The sequence below is a fragment of the Cyprinus carpio genome, chromosome A5, assembly GCF_018340385.1.
Source record: "Cyprinus carpio isolate SPL01 chromosome A5, ASM1834038v1, whole genome shotgun sequence".
NCBI lineage: Eukaryota > Metazoa > Chordata > Actinopteri > Cypriniformes > Cyprinidae > Cyprinus > Cyprinus carpio.
The window spans coordinates 10,103,653-10,125,239 of record NC_056576.1 but is presented as its reverse complement, the minus strand read 5'-3'; the positions used below and the strand labels follow the sequence as shown (position 1 = coordinate 10,125,239).

At 35.4% G+C, this 21,587-nt stretch overlaps 1 protein-coding gene across 3 annotated transcripts in view; it reads left to right on the top strand.

Annotated features, from left to right (window-relative positions):
- The window catches only part of taok3a (TAO kinase 3a), a 73,019-nt gene that overhangs the window by 562 nt on the left and 50,870 nt on the right, over positions 1-21,587 (top strand). Inside the window, exon 1 of one of the 3 annotated variants that reach the window (XM_042753429.1) lies at positions 506-755. The exons of 1 other annotated variant lie outside the window; for it this stretch is intronic. The gene's annotated coding sequence lies outside the window, so the exon portion shown is untranslated. Of the gene's footprint in view, positions 1-505; positions 756-813; positions 1,378-21,587 lie in introns of those variants that run through there. One more of the 3 variants, XM_042753438.1, reaches the window with a different exon arrangement.

Sequence of the window (21,587 nt, the reverse complement as noted above, 5' to 3'; positions counted from 1 at the left end):
CTCTCCATAGATTAGCTCTGCGCTCGATTGATTTTCCCTGGGTGAACCTTAGACTTCATAAAGTAGAACCACTTGACTACAACTGGTTAAGTGATACATAGTGTTTGTTTACACTCCCAGATTAAATTCAGTATATCCAGAATTTTTGTTTTTGTGACGTAGCCTATGTTGACATACGTAAATTCTTTAATGATTTCATGCATTTTTAATGGTTAAGTTTTCATGTGCTCTAAAGACTAATATCCATACTAGATCGTTTTTGTAATATGTGACACAATTAATTTTTACACTTTATTTTGCACTTTTAAGTTGGAAAAGCATTGGACTTGCTAACACAAAAATGTAACCCCCCCCCCCACACACACACACAGTTCTTTAAAAGTGCAAAGTAGGCTATTATTTCCTGCATTTTAATAGTGAATAGTAAATTTCTGGCAAATGTAACATTTGAACACTGAAATTGAAATGAGAGAAAATGAAGACAAAAATGAAGAATGAGGATAAGAGTGCTTTGCATAGACTCCTGGGTTAATATGTCATGCACTTATTTCCGTGAGCGAATGTAGGCCCATATGTGTTAGTGAACTTCACTATATGCGCACGCGGCTATTCATCCAGGAAGTCTGATAGATAGACAGACAGACAGGCGATAATGGGCCACCAAAACGTTTAAAACAATCCATTCCCGGCTGGAATAAATGTCTTTAGGACGGTGAATTTCGCCCTTGAGCTACCAGTCACGCTACAGAAAAGAGGTCAGTATCATTTACTGCATTTCCATGTGTTTCGTGGATAAAACTGTCAAAGGTTCTGCGTAACATATATCCGTGCACATTCATTTCAAAGTCATGCAAAAATAATAAAATACGACTCAGGGATCCGGATGTCAGGACGGAGTTGATTTATTTTAACTTAACACCTGCTGTCGCTTTGCAAAGGTAGTCAGTTTGCTAAACTGTTCTCAGCCCTGTACCACCCAAACTTTCACTTCCTCTGCAGCGCAGATCCTCAATACTTTCATATTCGTATAACTTCAATGCATAGCTACGGACATATTTAAAAAAAAAAAAAAAAAAAAAAGGGGGCGCGTGAGAAGCATTATTCGTTTATAATGCAAGACGCTACGCACTTCAGTCGTTAAAATGAAATCGCATACAGTTTGACATCTACAGAGATGTGAGGGCTGATGTCATGTTGGGCTGTTTATGGGTGTCCTTGGCTCTTCCTCGTCTTCAGCCCCCGCTCCTTGTGTAGCTATTTTAAGCCGCGCGTCTCTTTCACACACATGCAGCGTTTGTTCTGTCGGATGGAGATCATCATGAAGTTTATATGCTCATGAGGAGCGCAGGATAGAAACATCTCACCATGAGGATGAAGGTACATTTTTCTACCGTTATTTGGCGTTGTATGTGAACTAGTAGGCTATTGTCGTTTTTGGCTTCATTTGTTGTTGTAAAGATATAAGTGATGATGATAGTAGTGATGGCAGCTGGCGCGATTGAATTATAAAATCTTAAATGTGAGTCATACAGTATATCTTCTCATAAAGGCTAAGTTACAGGCTAATTATTGACGATTTCTATGCATTTTCTTCATGATTTGTCTTGTGGTCATGATGAGTTGTTTAAACTCAACTGATGAATTGTCAGTGTTTGTCCGAATGAATCATTCCTGTGACTCGAATCAGTTCGACAGAACTGGGCTATTATAACTCATTGAACCGAGAACCGTCTTTGTCACACCAGTTCGGTTTCTATTAATGATCCGGTTAACAATGATCTGATCTTCTTCGAATATATTCATATACCTCTATTGATGACTGTAATAAACTGACAGATAAAATTACAATACTTGCCATTAATACAGCTTAATTGAAAAAAAAAAAATGTTGAATCCTTTAAATGAACTGTTTGAAAGAATCGATTCACAGAAATTAGCCAGACTTTCCATTGAGAAACATGCATGTAATGAGGTAGGCCTAGTACAGATAATCATAAGCACTTCTGCTTTTTAGATAGTGGTGAAACAGGGTCCATTTCAGAGCTTAATGTATGTCATGTCGTGCTGATTTTATAATACAAATTATACAAAAACTCTGGAAACTTTTTAAGTTTTTTAAAGTTTTTAGTTTAAGTTTTTAAATTATTATTATTATTATTATTATTATTATTATTATTATTATTATTATTATTATTATTCTACAGAAAACATGAATGGTAGGCCTATATAATGCTTTGGCTATTAGTGATAATGCCAGAAGTACCTGAGTCAGCTGTTGCTATAGTTACTGATGCTATGTTATGTAGCTATGGTTAAGGTGATAGTTTCAGTGATAATAATTGCCAAAAAAAATTGGTGCTTGAAATAAATATTCATTTTAATCCTACATTTGTGATATTTAGATAAACATTCAGATAAACTTCTTCATTCATTGTGAGTTGCAAATATATTTATGGTATTTGTGGAATACAATTTCATTTTAAATTAGCAGGCTCAATTTTCAAGTAAATGTTTCCCGTCTCGCTTTGTGTTGTGTCAATGAACCTTATGAATGATTACTCTCTGTTTTACATGCGTTTACTAGGCACCCATTTTAACTCATTTTATGTAGGTAATGAAGTCATTCAGAGCTATTAAAAAATCCTAATTTTAAATTTGAAACCTTCTTAGTGCGTGTGCTTGAGATTTTAGGAGTGTGATGAGGGGAGAAGTGTTTCCAAAATACCAGGTTGCTAGACTTTTGTTTGCAAGGTTTGTGCCATAACTTTGAAATATATTTACAATTTTTAATTGAAGCACTTGGTAGCTGGTAAATTAGATATCCTTGAGTGCACATATTGTGCTTTTATGTTTGTAACAGAATGAATTTGTTCACAAGCATAGCAGAAAAGGCTAGTGCCTAAAGATCTAAGCAGGTTATGCTGAAGAACTGACTGAAAGGTTGTAGGTTTGAGCCCTGCAAGTGGTGATCCTTGAACTATCAGCATTTTCCTTTTTTTGATCAAAGCACTTAATCCAGGGTTCCTCAAGAGGGTCTGTACCTACCTATCTACCGTAAAGCTCTTCAGTACTGATGTGTGGACATTGAGACCACTATACTGTTGGTTTCAGATTGACTTTTTAGTTTAGTTTAGTTAGTTTATTGTCAGGCTGGTGACTGATTAAGGTGAACTCTGGGACAGTTGTGTGTCTGTGTGACTCAAGGTTTAATGGTTTATTACTCTCACACACATCCTTTATAGATGCTCTTATCTGATTGCTGCATGTTTGGTAACTGGGGCATTCCTAAATTAATTGCATCGAGAACCATGTTTTCATTCCAGGAAATCCACTTGTATGTCAGCATTATCGGTTTCAACATCAACCTGTTTAAATATTGCTGTAGCAACATTTGCCTCTGTTTTCTGTTCATTTTTTATGTCCTGATTTGAGTTTGAATCATATTTCTGCTCTATCTACAAATATGGGTTGATGTTTAATTGACTTGCATAATTATTTAATTAAATGATTATTTAATTTAATAGAGCATAACTTAATATAATTTAATGATTTATTTTAGAAGGATTTTTTTGGATATTTTATGGAAATATCATTCCACAGTAGCATAAGTTCAGGAATTGTTTCAAGTCCAGAATTTCTAAGTTGGCAACATGTTAATTAAAGAAAATGTGACAGGAAATAATGTATTTAATATGATTGAAATCATATAGTGATGCACCAAAATTTTGGCAGCTGAAAAGGGGGCAAAAAAAAAAATGTAATTAATTAATAAATAAATAATTAATTTTCAGTTTCGGCCGAAATTAGTTTTGGAAATTGTCACTTTCATTTAATTAGTGCTTTTTCGATGATGTGTTTCGAATCTGTCAGTGTCAATTTTGTACAAATAATGTGAATAAGCAACAACTGGTAAATATGTCAGCTGTGTGGATGCTCTTCACTGTCACCAAAAAGGATGCTAGAGGTAGCAGTATGTAAAATTTAATGGCTGAAATATCGAGAAGCAGCTTGTTGCTGAAGAATTTACTTCAACTGATTCATTTATCACCTGAAAACACAACACTTTAAACAGCCTAAATAGTTCTATAACTCAAACTTTAATTTGGGTGTTAAAAAAAGAAAAAAGTCATATCATTGAATCACTAGTATCATGTAAATTGTAATTGTGACTGTTAAATTTACAATCTAGATTTGTTTACTTTGTGTTCTTCTAAATTATTTTTATATCTTTTTGAAATAAATAGAAAATCAGATTCATTTTTCTTTCTCCATTTTTGAGGTTTTAGGCTTACATACCAAAATGCTGCTTTTCATTTTATTGTTCTAGTGTAAAAATTTTTTTGTTGGTGCTAGAGATAGAATCGCATCAATTTTATTACGACCAGAATCACATTATAAGTAAGATTTCCAAGTATAGATTAGGCTTGCATAAGTATATGTTGGTTTTCTTGAAGGTGTGGTAAAACATCAATGTATATGATCTTTTTTTTTGGTGTTGTTGAAAATTTGTTGGTTTTTTTTGGACAGTCCAGTGATGGCTGTTAATAGTGTCTTTGTGTATTTGTAGTAGTATATGGGTGTTGTCATCTGCTTTTGACAAGGGCTTTGTTGTTAGGCCAACTTGAAGCCACTGCTCAATTCAGACACACGCACACATTAAATCAAACCACATAATAGGGGTGTGACGAGAAACTTATCCCATGAGATGAGACGTTCCTGAGTTCACGAGAATGAGACGAGATTAGATTTTTAGACCTTTTTTAAAAAAAAAAAAAATCCTCAATGATGAAATGTATAGGGACAATAGTCTTTTATTCAACTGAAAAACACAAAATGAAGAAAAAAAAAATTAGGTGCATTTTTAACAAACTTCTATTTTATTGAATTATATGCAGTAATAAACATATTAACACTGCAAAATGTTTTGCCACAAACTCAACTGACAGGCAAGTAATTGCACAAACATTATTTAAAAACAACAACAACAACAACATATCCCTTTAAAGTGGAAGTGAAGCAGTCAGTCAGGTTTACATTTAGTAAATTGATTTCCACTTTAATAAAAAAAAATAAACAAGCTTAAATGGCTTGAAACACTTTTATGTTTAAGCTGACCAGGCTTAAAACACGTGAGACTGATAAACTTTCTTGAAGCAGCACTATCCCGATCGTTCAGATAGGTGATTAGTTAAACACTGGAGTGTTCTTTTAACCGCAGGTGACGTTAAGCATATTGTATTCGCAGGTGAACATAAAATATCTTACGTACCACTACTGGTGAACGAGCCAGTGTAATGCAAATATGTCTGAAAGGTTTGACACATGCCAGTAGTACGAGGATATCATCATGTTCTTGTGAGACACATCGGATCTCGTCACACCCCTACCACATGTATATTTTCTCCTGTGGAGAGTTTGCAAAAGTTTCTGTTGTAGACCTAAAGGTGTTTGTTCACGCTCCCAAGTCTTTCCAGGCATGCATGAATTTATTACGGCCAAATGGTTACAATCATCTTCCACTTCATTATTCTTCAAGGTTTCAGAGGAGTTTCAGTGATCAAACCTCTGTATAGATTCCAGCCTGTCCAAATCACCATCTTGACTAATCTTAGTTCCTCTAAAATATGACTTAATGATGTAGTAGCTTCAAATGAGTTTTTTGAACTGTTTTTGAACTGATTTGCCCTCCATCGCTCCTTTGATGGCAGCACAGGGAGTTAGAGTGTGGCCTGAAAACACCCAGCTCGTTATAATTAGCGCTACTGATTAAGCCTTACGGACCGCTCTGCCTGTGTTATAATGTGTGCCCAATCAATTCTTTCACTGTACTTCATTCTGGCTGTTAACTTTGTAAACTCCCTTTTTTGTTACATTTTCAGTGAGGTTGTGTTTTTGTTCCTAACACAGAATGATCTTTAACCTCAGGGGACCTTTGACCTTTATTAATTTACTTCACTCTAGCTAGTTGCTTTTATGCCAGAAACATACACATGCAAGTAGACAAAATACAGATTTGAATGCTTAACCAATGCATTGCAAGAGCATGGCTCTATTGTTCATATTGAACATGCATTCCTGCATTTCTGTGGTCAGTGCTCAGTTTAAGGGGTGATGGAGTTAACATCAAATGCCTGTTCAGTTAAAACACATCCGGTGTTATTTAAATAGCTATTGTAGTTGAAAGTGTTGAAAGTTTAACTAACTTGTTCAGAAAGATTGTCTTCTTGCTGTAGATCCACCTTGACAGTAGTAAAAGAGAAAACCTTAGTCGTAGGGTTGTGACGGTGAGGAAATTTTCCCACTGGTTAATCGACGTGTGACAACACCGGTAATACCGATATCAGCGGCAGGTGGGATTTTCCCTCTTTTCCTAGAGTTCCTTTGCTTTTAAATAGCTTGTAAATCCCGAATTAGAGGCAATATGGTGTCAATTGCTTGAATGGGCAACAACAAAATGGTACAACTACAAACTCACTCGTATTAAACATAGAACTTTTATTAACAAACCAAATAAAATACACCATACTATAGGCCTAATACAAAATAACTTACACAAAGTTTAAATAAAGTTAAAATCTGCAAACACTGTGGAATCAAATAAGAAATGAATTTAAAATAAAAAACGCTTACAAAGGCACCTTAGATAAACGGGAAAAGCCAGCAGGCTTTTCAAAAACGCACACTTTTGCATCTTGTTTCAAAATGAAATCTTCCACTGTCGTCTTGTCTTTCTCACCTCACTCTTCTTGTCAGTCAGCTCGACTCACTCTCCTCATGTGATAAATGATGTCTGACTCCAGCTGCTGATCTGTGATGTGACTGTCCTTCGGCAGGCTCCATTGAGCAGCCGCTTTCAGTTTTTAATTGTAGTGTCCATTCTCTAACTTAATTAAATGATTTTATTACTATAAAAAAAAATAAAAGACGGTTGGGGGTGATGCCACAGTGGGTAAGTGACGTAACCAGTGTTGTGGCTTAACACCGGTAACACCGTCAACACAGACTATCGCAGCAAGCCTACTTGGTGGCAACACTTGCAGCTTTTGCTTTTGTTGTTGCAAATTGTGTTCTGGTGAATACAATTTAGTATAATAATACAATAATAGTATAATAATAATATGTTATTATTATATTATTGTTTAAATAATTTACAATTAAACCACAGAAAAATAGTTTTAACCTAGGGCTGGGCGATATATCGAACGATATGATCATGTGTATCTAGTCAGTAAAGCCGGTTCCCTGATTAGCGCTAAATCGCCATCACCTGCTTTCAAATGGAGCGGCATTTAATAGACAGATTTAGCGCTAATCAGGGAACCGGCTTTACTGACTAGATACACATGATCATATCGTTCGACATATCGCCCAGCCCTATTTTAACCCTTTGGGGTCTAAGGGGTTTTGGGGGCCTGGAGAAGTTTTGACATCCCCTGACTTTTGTGCTTTTTTTCAGCTGCTTATAAACATATACATGGCTAAAGTCTGAAAACACTATATTCAGTATAAACTGGGCTACAAAAATATGTAAATAGCATGTATGTGCATGATTGTGTTTTTGAAAAAATGTTTATGCGTGGTTAGTGAAAAACTAAAATTTCACTGAAATAAGGTCATAAAACACATACAGAACATTTGTTCACAAGACTGTCAAACGTGGACCTTGTAGGCTAGAATTTTTGCTTCAGAATGTGAAAATCATCTTGTTTACTCGCTCACAGAAAACAATAGATTGATTTAAATTTTCGAAGACACTTTTTGTTTCGAAAGGGCATATGCGAGTAGGCATGATTGATCATGAATATTAGTGTGATTCACACCTGAGAAGACAAAGCCTCGCATAATGAGCTGCATAAAGCCTTTCAGCCAGATGTGTGACTGAGAGGGAAGAGTTACAAGAAAAAAATGTGAGGACAAAATAAATGTATGTATTTTTAGGTTTGTAGTTTATTTAGAATATATTTAATTATCCCACAAAATAACTTGAGATTCACTTGCGAGTGCAGTTAAACAGTTTATTAGGGACTTTCAAAGCTGAATTTTTAGCATCATTACTCCAGTCACACGATCCTACAGAAAGCATTCTAATATTCTGATTTGCTACTCAAAAAAAATAATAATTATTATTATTAATGTTGAAAAGAGATGTTTTTTGATTAATTGAAATAACAGCATTGTTTGTAACATGATTATTGTATTTATCATCACTTGTGTGCTAAATAAGTTTTATTTTCTATATATACTGACTCCAAGCTTTTGAATGGTATAGTGTATATTGTTACACTTGGAGTAAGACTGGAGTAATGATGCTGAAAATTTAGCTTTGATCACAGGAATAAATACAATTTTAAAATATATTCAAATAGAAAGCAGTTATTTTAAATGGTAAAAATATTTCACAATATTACTGCTTTAGCAAATGCAACTTTCTGTATTTTGGATCAAATAAATGCAGGCTTGGTGAGCAGAAGAGAATTCTTTACAAAAACATTAAAAATCGTACTGTTCAACTGTTTTGACTGGTATTTTGTCATGTTGAAATATATAAATGAACATCACATACCTGGCATTTCCAAAATGTATATTGTTTATGTGCTCTGAAGGACATAATTTTTTGAAGAGACTTTGAAGAGATTGCAGGTTATCCTTTATCTGAAATAAAAAAGCATGCTGTTTACACAAATAAGCTGCATTATTAACATTATTGGGATGGTCACTGATACTAGTAGTAATTTATAGGGAAAAAAAAGAATACAATTACCACATAGCGCATTTATTATCAGTGATCTTTACAGCTTACTTGATACATTTATACCTCAGACAATCACAAACACCAATGACGGGGTATAACACATTCAAAATATTTACACCAGAGCAGATATTCATGAACAGAAGCTTAGTTACATTCTTAAAAACACAAGCATGCTTTGTATGTGGCCCTATGCAATATATGTAGTTATAAACATATATGGCTATATTCGTGAACAGAGAATAGCCTATAACAGTAAAGTTTTGTCTAATCATTCTTACTGACATTAAGCTAGCAACATTATAACTCATATTACTTTTATATTGTATTGCTGTCTATGTTATAGAACATAAAAAAAGAAACCTTCCTGGCATCGTGAAACATTGAGATGATGTAAATGAAACTTCATAATGTTTCATTTGATTATACATTTAGTCAGGAATTATAGTTTGGAAAAAGTCTATCTAGTAAAATGTGTACAAGTTATATGAAAACAAATACAAGTAGATTAATAATAGAAAAAAGTACTCATGTTTATGATCTATGCTGGGTCAAGCCGCTTCATTATTCTTTCTGAGGTAATCCAAATCTTATTCCTCTCATCTGTCTTCTTGAATTGAATTAAGTCTTATTCCTCTCAGCGCAAAGCGAACAGTAACATTTAAAAAACGTGAAGTACAGTCTTGCTGCTTTGTTTGCTGTGAAGTGGGCGTTTACCCACCACGAGCTTCACGTAGATGATTGTAATATCAATAGCGCGCTTGGTGCGTGGGCGTGGTCGCATTAGATATAATGAAGGGATTTTTTTGTTTTGTTTGATGTGGTGTTTTACCCGAATATTTGTTTTTTTTAAGACTTGCTTATAGGTCAAGCTTTCTATAGATCTATCTCTCACATGTCTCTGTGTTGAGTATTTGCTGAGTTACATCATTTTTGCATTTCTTGAAGATCAAGCAGAACCAAGGTGGCAGACAGTGCACTCTGTTTTCTTTATTTTTGCAAAAGTTTGTAGTATACAAATAAAATAGTACAGATTTGATTGATGTATTGCTCTTATCTGTACGATCAAAACTGAAAGTGTAATTTAATTTCTTTTCTGTGTTAACAACAGAACACCTCAATCGATTAGAAGACATTCTTGTCTACATCTGCTCCGGCAGTGAAACAATGGTTGTGTTACCCCTTTAAATGCTACAAGGGAATTTAAGGCCGGTTCAGACTTCACAATTTTTTGATGGTTACGAAAATCATGGTGTCAAATAGGCATGGGCCGATTACCGGTTTCAAGGTATACCGTGATTTGAAAATTTACTAATATTTTCCATTAAACTGTGCGGACGCGGCTGTGTGCAAGACGGAAAGGAACGCTGAATGTGAAGTGTAGGCTGGAGTGAAGGGGGCAGTCCTTAAGTTCGGCCATCCATTTGACTGACCGCTCGCTCACACCAACAGGAGGAGGAGGGGTCAGTTTACTCTCTACACTGCACTCAGCCTGAGGGATTCCTACTCTTTCAGTCTTTGAGGAGACATGGAAAACAGCGCATACTGCAGGAACGGTATAATGAAAAATCTTAGTGGCTTTGAAACATTTTCAAATCACGGTACACCTTGAAACCGCTAATCGGCCCATGCCTATTCAGCCCCCTCTCTCCGAAGCTTCAAATATTCGGTGTTGATCACTACCGAAGCTTCGAAGCTCAAAAAATGGTATTCGGACCAGCCCTAGAACCTAGAAGAGGAGGTAATTCAGACTTTGCTACAACAATCTGGCGCTTCTGAATCAGCTACTGTAAGTATGTTTTGTTATTAAAGTATTTGCTATTGACTGTTCAAATGCGGAGTTCCCCTTTCGGGCTTGAACTGATGGTAAAACTAATTCAAAATTAATGCTGTTAACAAAATCATTGTTGAAACATTTGCAGTTAGCCTACAGTACGAATAAAAACACTATAAAAAAATTACATAAAAAATGAGTACAAGGCAAATGGGATGTGTATACAAAGCATAAATCTTTTTATTCAGATTTCAGAATGAGCACTTTGTCATTTGTAATGCATATGTTGAGCGTCTGATGTTTATCGTGTTCATCTGATGTTCGCTACTGTAATGTATATGCATGTAACTTTTGATATTGGTTTGCTCTTGTATAGCATCCAGGCCATTTAGATGGACACGCTGTAATTCTTTTCTTACATCAGCGTGAGGTGAGGGATGAATGTTTCGTCACTTCCTTGTTCAAGCATCCTGTTGCGTTGTTAGCCACACATCTCCCTCGGTTACCCACGAGCCTTGTCTTCTGGGACTCTGAACTTTTTTTTTTTTCTTCTCTCTTCCATGTGAGCTCAACGTCTCTGTTGAAAAATGCATCAGGATGGGAGTAACTATGTTGCCAGTCAGACAGGAAGGCTCGAGAGTGTATGGCCAGTAGGAAAGCGCATTAAAAATTAAACCTCTGCCATCAGTCGTACTGTACTGCTGTGATCAGCTTCAGCGAGCCTCATAGAAGAATGCAGCCCAAAATAACACAGGGATTTTTTTTTTCGAAGACCCTCATGTGTTTTGATTTGTATGACTGTATCGAAAGCTGTATGAATTCGTAAAAGTCACTTGCCGCCAATGATTTAGGTAATTGCATTGTTCCCTTGGATTCAGTTACTGTTATTGACCGCAGCCGCTTTCAGGTTCACAATAGCATTTTATTGTTCAGTTACTGTTATTGACCGCAGCCGCTTTCAGGTTCACAATAGCAGAATGTTCAGTCAATCATGTCATTAGCTTCAAAGCAAAATATTGACAATTTTCAAACAAACCACTGCAGGTCTTGAAGCATGAGCCTATATCCTTAAACCAAAATATGACTTCAAACAAACCTGGGAAGCATAGAATTAAACCAAAATATGACTTCAAAGAATAACCTGTGCTAACAAAACTTCCATGCAATTCTGAGTCCATTAAAAACTTCAAAATTAATTATGTTTTGTTTGAATCGGACAAAAAAAGCGACAGAGTTTTTTTTTGAAGTCTTCCGTCTTTTTCTTATTATTATAATTTATTTTAATTACAGATTTTTGTTTTATTTTTTTTTTATTTATTTGTTTGTTCTTTTTTTTTTTTAGTGTTTTTTATTTTTTTTTTTTTTTTTTTTTATGTTTTCAGGGATTTCAAAATATCCACTAATATATTATTATATAATTATATTTGCATTTTTGATTAACATTCTGTGTGGACTAAGATAAGACAGAGCAGATAGTCATTTGTTGTCTGGGAACTTGTTACGTTTCACATCTGATTTTTTATTCGGATTTTGGTGTCAGCGAATGCTTTTTCAGGCTGCTTTTGCCTCAATCATGCAATATTAAACGCGAGAAGTACCAAAATTGTCATTTAGTGGTCCCCTATGAAAATCTGATCTGCCTGTTTTGACAGTCGCATTGGCACATATCCGATTTTTTATTGAATGCATTCTGTTTACACTGTCATAGTTGATCTGTGTCACATATGAGCAAAAAATCAGAATTCCATTTAAAGTGTAAACGAGGCCCATGGATGCATGTACAATGAAATATTTTTTTTTCAAACAAATTTTAAGTTCATTTTGAAGCAACAATGTGATTTGATTAAAACATGGTATGAATTGAAAAGAAAGTTGGTGTGATGGAGTGGAGAGTTTATGTGATGAATTGATGAATATAAATAAATAAATAAATAAATAACCTCTTCCATGCAATTCTTCCACAAAACCATTAATATATAAAATACATCAAGTCTGTCACCTACTTGTTTGCATTTTTTTAATTCTGTTAAAATCATGAAACATCTAAAAATAAATTTTCACATTTTCATTGCATATTAAATTTAAGAATTAAAATTCTGTTTTAACAAATTCCAATTTTTTTTTCCATTTTACATGTTTAGGACTCCCTATGAAATGTTTTAATTTTGAAACGCATACACACCATAAATTTATTTTTTATTTAGGGCCCTATTGTTACCCAATTTTCACACCATATTTTTTATTGTTACCCAATTCTTTGTTTTAGCATGTCTAATTATTTATATGCATAAAACAACTTAATTTATTAAATTTTTTCTTAAAGCAGTCTTATGAATTTTTTTTTTCCTCAGAAATTCTGTGTTGTGCATTTTAAATTTTTCTGGTTATCAAATGAAGGCATAAAACACTGTTTATATAAAATAATTATAAAATAATGTTTGTTTCATTTTAGTAGTAGTAGTAGTAGGCTATGTACATTCTACTGAAAAATTGTTATAGGCACAATGTCTTCAAATTAAACCGGAGTTATTTTGACGGGTTGCCGTGAATACCTTTACAGTTCTGTGTATATGATATGACGCTAGTTTTACTCAAAGCAAACGGTCAAATGCTCATGCTCTCTCAGAGCAGTTCTGGGGATGTTTTTCATGTGTTTATATCCTCATTTAGTGAGACGACAGACGCTGAAATAATCGCGAGTGTCACGCATGCTTCAGTGTGTGTGTGTGTGTGTGTGTGTGTGTGTGTGTAGTAAATGAAACCGAGTGTCTCCGCCATTCATTAACAGAAGGTTCGTTTCCATTACCCTTCAAATTGTGCAAAAATGAAATTGAAAATTGAAAATTCGCAAAAATGCCCCTATATCGCAAAAAAAGTTTTTACGTTCACATGAGGTGGTTTTTCAGGCAATGCGAGAAAGGAATAATTCGCAAAACTGCAATGGAAAGGTTTTTTTTTTTCGCATTTACAGGTCACATGGCGTATGTAAAAAGTCGTATGATCACTCTTCAATATACTATAACCTACAAGAAACAATTCATATGTGGGCGCTCTCCAGTGTAAGGGGCTTTGCCTACCATTAATGCTTAGACAATTTACACTGCACACGTCTGCGATGCATTGTGGTTCTGATATGGCTACTAAAGCTGATTGCGGCCACTCTAGTCAATGCTTGTTTATTCCAGCTGCGCCACGCATGTTTCTGAAGTGGCTCTCTGTGCTGCTTTTGTAAAGATACACGCATACACCTCCTTTGAATAAATATAGCCAAAATCCCACCAAAATCTGTTGCCTTGATGTTTTAGTCGCATAACATTGGTTAATGGAAACGCCGTCATTTCGCAATACTTTTTTATTGACATTTTATAAAATATTGCCAAAGTTTTGCGCAAATCTGTAATGGAAACGCACCTATTGACACGCAGAATATGCAAGATTTTTTTATTTTTTTTTATCGATTTTTGCAGATTAATATTTACAGATGCTAGTCCATATCGCAATTTGATTTAAGTGTAATGACCGATGATTAATTAATTAAAAACTGTGAATTCCATTTTTATGACTGGAGTCTGCGATTCCATCTGCATTTTCCGCATCGTGGAAATCATAGGGCCCTGCATATTTAACAGTGAATGAAACAGATTTTTGTTTTAATGTGTAACTGTTTTTCTCATATGCATGTGTGCACACAGAAGAGAAACATTACCCGAAGGCCTCGTTCAGGTCCTTCTCTCCATCTTTCTGTCTGTGTTGCACTCTTTGTTCACATGCATCTGTAGTTCAATCATTGTAGTTCATGGATAGCTTTTCTGTTACCCCATTTACACCTCAAATGACCATCCATCTCTTATCCCCAGTGGACCCTGCTAGTGTAAATGGGGTACAAAATGTTTGGTGATCCAATCAATGAAACCACATTCAGAGGTAGTCTAAAAACACATTTAGACTAGAAGCTTCCTCTGTTGACATGTACAATCTAAAAATAAATATGTAAATATTTTGTGTGCATGTACGCAAGCATGATTTGGAACAGCCCTGTTTCTCTCTGTTTGACGGACAGCTCTGTTGATGTGAACAGAGCGTGAGGTAATGAGTAGTGTTCTATAAATAGTCACCACGCCCCCATCCTTAAGCCCTCTGTTTCACCCATCTGATGTGGTGCCACACAGCAAACGGTGCTAAATGCAGTTTATAGAATCATTGAGGATTTTAGGTGATAGAGATTTTATCTTAAATTAATTTTACCAGTGTTTTATGATCAAGTGGCTTCATGGTTTTATGAAACCACACAACAGCAATATTACAAAAGACATGAATGACTGATACATACATAGACCTACACACACACACACACACACACACACACACACACACACACACACACACACACATATACATATATATATATCACACTATATATATATATATATATATATATATATATATATATATATATATATATATATATATATCTATAGATATAGATATATATTAGGGCTGTGCAATTAATTGCATTCGATTGTCATGCGCATCTCGTCAGTAAAGCCGGTCCCGTGATAAGTATTAAATCACCATCACCTGCTTTCAGATTGAGCGGCATTAACTACACAGAGCTCTAGTTCACTGACAAGATAGAATAACGATATTGCCTATTGTCAGTGAACAATAATATCATCATTGTCTGCAAAAATCATAGACAGCCGTATGTATGTATGTATGTATGTATAAAACTCACAAATATACATACAATTTTATATGTGTGGCATCGTAAAAAATGTATTGATTGATTGCTATTGTTATGTTGGGCAATAAGCAGACAGGGTCTGTAACGTTCTTACAGTTTAGTATTTAGTATGAAATCATTTTGTAAACATCTTAACATTTGCTCTTATCAGGCACGCAAGATATTGAGTTTATAAATCTCTAACTTGAGTTTGGTCCTTTTGCAATTACTCTTTCTAGAGTTTGTGAATTTCTGTATTGTGTTATCGTAGGTCTGTTGAAGTTCAGCTCCATTAAGCAGACACATGTTCCCATGGGGATGTGATGTGATGTAGTCCAGGCCAGCTCTTCTACTGGAGCTTTCTCACTGGGTCACTGACAGCTCTCACCATCTTAAATGATCATATCCCATAATGCCTCATCTGTGCGTTTTTCAGTGTCATGCTCTGCCCTGTTCACATCAGTGCGATCTAATGCTTTTGTGTGACTGAGACTCATAAGAAGGAGGTCTTTCTCTCTTTTTCACATTTACATTTTCCAGTTTACTCATTGTCAGGGGAATTTCTCTCTCTCTATCTCTCTCTCTCTCTCTCTCTCTCTCTCTCGCATCTCTCTCTCTCTCTCTCTCTCTCTCTCTCTCTCTCTCTCTCTCTCTCTCTCTCTCTCTCTCTCTTCTCTCTCTCTCTCTCTCTCTCTCTCTCTCTCTCTCTCTCTCTCTCTCTATCTCTCTCGCATGGATTGGGCATAATGATGAGCACATGATGACAGATTTTTCATTTTTTGGGTAGACTATAGTTTACAAACTTGCCTGTTGCTCTCTGTCAGCTCCCTCTGTGTGGTAGAATAGCACCACAGGTCTGGGAGAAGCAAGGGAAACACTAATAGTAACTCACAGTTAGTGTCTAACATGCAGTAATTATTTCCTGTGGTGACAGATGCTCATATCTTGTGTTACAGGAAGTGATCTCATTGAACCTTACTGTTAGGTTTTGTTTATGGTCGATGTGCGGTGCATTTTGGTGTGGTTAGTGGCTGCGCTGCCTGATTAGGACACAGTGTGGATGACTGATTTGCATAGATGTAGACGCCCAGTAGGAGATCAGATGAGCATAGAGATGAATAACAGAACTATAGAACTGATAAATCAATAGTTATACAAAATGAAACATTTGGCCTACTTGTATTGAGCCAAACCAGACTCTTGATGTCACATCTGTCTATTTTGGATTTTTTTGGGGGCTCTGATGTCCCTTGTGCAGTGAGGTCCCGTTAACACACACTGCGGCACACTCTCAGGGGAACGATGAGTCAGGAACAGCAGATGACAGCACTGCCTAGTCCGGACCATAATTGCCATTGCATGCTGGGCCTAAAGGGCTCTTCTAGACGCAGCAAGGACTTATGAGAATGACATATTCCACTTACCTTCGCAAATGTTAACGGAACCTGACAAAAAGTGCTGGAGGAGGGACGGAGCTTATTTTTAATTTCTTTTAATTTCTTATTTTCTTGTAGGGATGACATTGGTTTGACCAGGGGTTTTTTAACCAGTGTCTGGGAACCACCAGTATTTTTTTTAAATGGGGAAAAATAAATACATGAAAATATAATAAAAATAAATACATTTAAAAAATTTAACGAAAAGACCATTACATTACAATCTGCTTTAGGCATTGGCCGATTACCGGTTTTAAGGTATACCGCGATTTGAAAATGCCACTAATATTTTCCATTATACTGTTCCTGCGGCATGCGCTGTTTTCCATGTCTCCTCAAAGACTGAAAGAGTAGGAATCCCTCAGACTGAGTGCAGTGTAGAGAGTAACACTGACCCCTCCTCCTCCTCTTGGTGCGAGTGAGCGGTCAGTCACATGTGTGTAGGATGGCCGAACTTAAGGTCGGGTACACTTCACATTCAGCGTTCTTTTCCGTCTTGTGCACAGCCGCGTCCGCACAGCTTTCAAAAGTATACTCAACCGTAGATGAGCTCGACACATGCACAGTACCACGGGGTGCGCGGCTGTCCGTGAGCCCCCCTGATGACGAAAATAACGTAATGCCGACGGTGCGCGGACGGCCGAAATATACTTTGGCCTTTACGCGATCAGCAACCGGCCGTTTTTTGCCTTGTTGCAACTCTCTGTTCTGGACTTGCGCAAACAGCGTTGCAATGCAATTATTTTCCAAAATGTCATTTATGTAAAAATATGAAGTCTGTAAACACCCGTTAACAGACCAGAGACGCTGAAGACAGACGCAGAGAGAAAAATACTGTAGCAGGCAGATCACTCACTGTTCATGATGCACAAACAGTTGGAAGAAATGCTCAATATTGATTTGGGGGTTTATATGAATGTGTTTCTGAGGGGAGCTGACTGTCTTCTGAAAAGTTTACGTGGTATAATTTCACAAAGCATGTCAGAACATTCTGTTTTTGCTTGAAATTGGGTTATTATTAAATCAAATGATGTGTATATTTATTATTATATAACTAAATGATATGAAATTATATAAATTATATGTAGCCTATATGAATTATATAATTAAAATTAAATAACTGTAATTAAAGATTTAAGTTAAATAATTTAGGAAACAAATCAAAGAAAAAAATAAATTCTACTGTTTCTAATATTCTGTATGTTGATCAAAAACAAAATATATTGTGTCCAGCGGGAAAAAAAAATAACTGTAATTAAAGAATATATATATTTTTTATATTATATATATATAGTCATTATAAAAATATACACATTATCATATATATCTGTAATAAAAAAACACAGTAAAATAAAACAAGAGCTGGAAACCGTGATAATGTGAAATATAAACCATGATAGGTTATCATACCATCAAAATCTCATACCGGCCCATGCCTAATCTGCTTGACATTGCATTCTGCTTTGTAAAGACTGATTGGAAATCATGAGATGAATCACAATTATTTTGTTTTATTACAGCTGTAGTTTAATGTTTCTCTTCAAGTTCAACAATACTTTAAAAATGTGTATAAAATAATATCTGGAAAACATTTATTTTTGTTAAAATAAAATTATTTTATCATGATTTTTTGTAATTTTATGAGATTTAATTTTACAGCAGTATAAATGGGTCTTTTTCATGAATATATATTGCAGAAATACAATTATTTTCAATAAGATCATCATATTTGAGGTAGTGTTGGGCGATATGGTCATATTTCAAATCGTCATCTCGTCAGCCCGTGAGATCGACGATACACGATATTATCGTGCATGAGTGGAGCAAGAGAGAGACTCTCTGTAATGGTCAGTGTTGGGGAAAGTTACTTTTAAAAGTAATGCCTTACAATATTGCGTTACTCCCTAAAAAAGTAATTAACTACGTTACTTAGTTACTTTTTATGGAAAGTAATGTGTTACATTACTTTTGCGTTACTTTCACGTTACTTTTTAAATATGAGCAGGGCTTGATTTGTTTTTAATATAAGAAGTTCTATTTATAGCGAATGTAAAAGCCCTTTCACACCAAAAAGTGTAATGAATATTAAATCTCAGGCTGATGGAAAAGTAAATTCACGTCTGTACAGTAGAACACAGGAGAAGAAGATTCAACACTCTTCAGCAATGAAAAAAAAAACAATGAGGCACAATTGTTAGTTTATCTAAAGTCATTTTTGATTATTAGTATGGTTGAACTGGATCATTAAAGGTCAGCAGCAAAGACACTGTTAATAAAATGGGAATAGATACATTTGTGTTATTTAATTATTGCAGGTTTGCGTCATATTCTGAGTTTGCATTTCACTGTTTTGATTAATTTTGATGAATACTAAATCTGTTTTGTTTTTTGTTTTTTTTGTGAGTGGGATGAATTAATGCACATTCACATTTAGTCTAGAACTACAGTAACATCATGTTCACACAGCGCACACAACGCCTCCATACTTCCGATTTCTCCCAATATGGGAACAGGAGGCTTGTCAGTCAAAAAATGGGAATACAAAGTAACTGGTGTTACTTTTTTGAAAAAGTAACTCAGATATTTTCTTGTAAATTAAAAAGTAATGCGTTACTTTACTAGTTACTTGAGAAAAGTAATCTGATTACGTAACTCCCGTTACTTGTAATGCATTACCCCCAACACTGGTAATGGTCATAGCATAACTATTTGGTGTTTTAAACCGCACAGGTGCGTGAGAGTGAGCCTATGGAATCACCAGTACACAATATCAGCTAATTTATATATAGTCGGACACAACTGTCATAACGCACATCCTGTGACAAATCCTGGGAAGTTATCAGTCTAAATTTTCTGCAAAATCAGTCAACGGTGAAAATAGTAGATTTCATTTAAAGACCAACAGTTTAACACTAAATGTTGGACATAAACAGACACTTTAAATATAAAGTATTTAAACCGGGTAAGTTCATATATTTAGAGTAAAGTTAAATTGAACAGATGCATCAGTCCTACAGCTCTCCGGACCGCGCGCCGAATGACGAGCCCGAAGCAACCCCAACAGAAACTAATGAGATGCATTCTAACATAACTGTGGCATTTAACTCAGTTAGTGAGGGCTCGTTTAGAATATTGTACATATATAGGCCGTTCAGATTACTTGTTAAAGTGCAGTGAAATACCTTATATCTGCAGACGATGTAGACTACGTCTATTTGTGTTTGGAGACTCCTTCACCAGCTCTAATCCTCATTTGCGCTTGTGTTTGTGAAATGCGGTGCTAAAGTGAAATAGCGAGGCAATTTGATAGCCGAATTATAATAGGCCGCCAAATAAATAAAAAATATAATAATAATTATTATTATTATAATAATTGAATACATTAATACGAGAATGAGCCTAATATCGTTTTGACTATTGACAAAGACATCTGCTATCGTCGATACACGATCCTATCGTCTATCGGCACAACCCTAATTTGAGGGTCTGTGGCATCGAAGGTTGAAACCTCCCCAGTTTCTTTTGTTTTAAAAAAAAAACGAGTATTCCCAGTGAAGTTTAATTTTTGGTTGAACTTTGGGTGACTTTTCAGTTCGTTTCATTTTTCCTGTATTTGTTGGATGCCTTGGGTCTTCGATGTCTGTTTGTATACCTGTGAACTTACTCTTCTCTTACATTGATTTTAGGATATGGAAGTCTTTGGGTAAAAAAAAAAAAGTCAATTTATGCTACAGAGATGGAGGAATTCATCAAAGTCAATAAATCTGAGCAGTTCATTAGTATCATAGATTTTCTAATCCAAAATGTGGCATTTATTGTTTTATGTCCGGTCAATGCTCATGATGCCTCCTCCCCTGAAGCAAATAAGAAACAAATAATTTCACTTAAAATGTACTTTATTAAACACAAGATTAGTCAGACATTTTTCTTATATAGTTTATTCATTTATTTTTAAAAGAAGGATTTGGTTCCGTGCACTCTGGGAAATAGAATGACAGCGGGTGTAAGAAATCAAAAAAGATCCTAAGAATGCAATTTCATTTCCAAATTAATTCCATCCTGGGATAAAAGCTAAAGTTAAACTTTGAGCATTTCTCTATGATTATGTACATAATTCATACTGTCAGTGTGTGTTTTGTGAAAACAAACCCATGCACGAGTTGATGATTCCGTGGCCTAGATGTGCGTTGTTTCCCTTCTGAGCTTTTACTTCCTAAGGTTGTCCTTTGCAACATTTTATCATTCTATTTCAATTTCCTTTTCCTGATTGTCTTTACACCTTATACATCTCTAATTTGTATGATTTTTCACCTTATGTTTGCCTGAACACAGTTTAATTTCGTTCATAATCACCAACGGCAGGTGCTCTCTGCAGTGTTGCCAACATAAAAAGAAGCATTTCATGCTACATTTACCACATGACTTGAACAGAAAGGTTTTTAAGGCCACTATGGCCTCTTTATATCGTAATTATGAGACCGACTGTGAGTGTGCGACAAGTTATTAAAAAGTCTTCTATGGGTGTGTGTGAGAGAATATAGTAGCACTATTTTAGGTCAGCTACTCTTAAAAGCTCATGCACAAATTTATGCATATGAGTCCCAAATCCCCAGAGACTTCCAGGTCCTGATGACATCATCATCTCCAGCTGCTGAGACGCCAGATAGCCGGCTCTGCTCCTCCAGTCCCTTTGCTGATTATACTAGCACGCACACACAAGATAATGCTCATTTGTAAGTTTTATAGTGTGTGTGTGTGTGAATGGGAAAATGAAGACAGTGGAACTCATAAAAGGACATTAAAGGATCGCTAATGTTTTTAGCGTTATGACTGTGTGGTCCCTTGAAGCGCTCGCTCTGTGCAGTTTTAATTCAGATTCTTTAGGGTCTAAATATTTGATTGTGT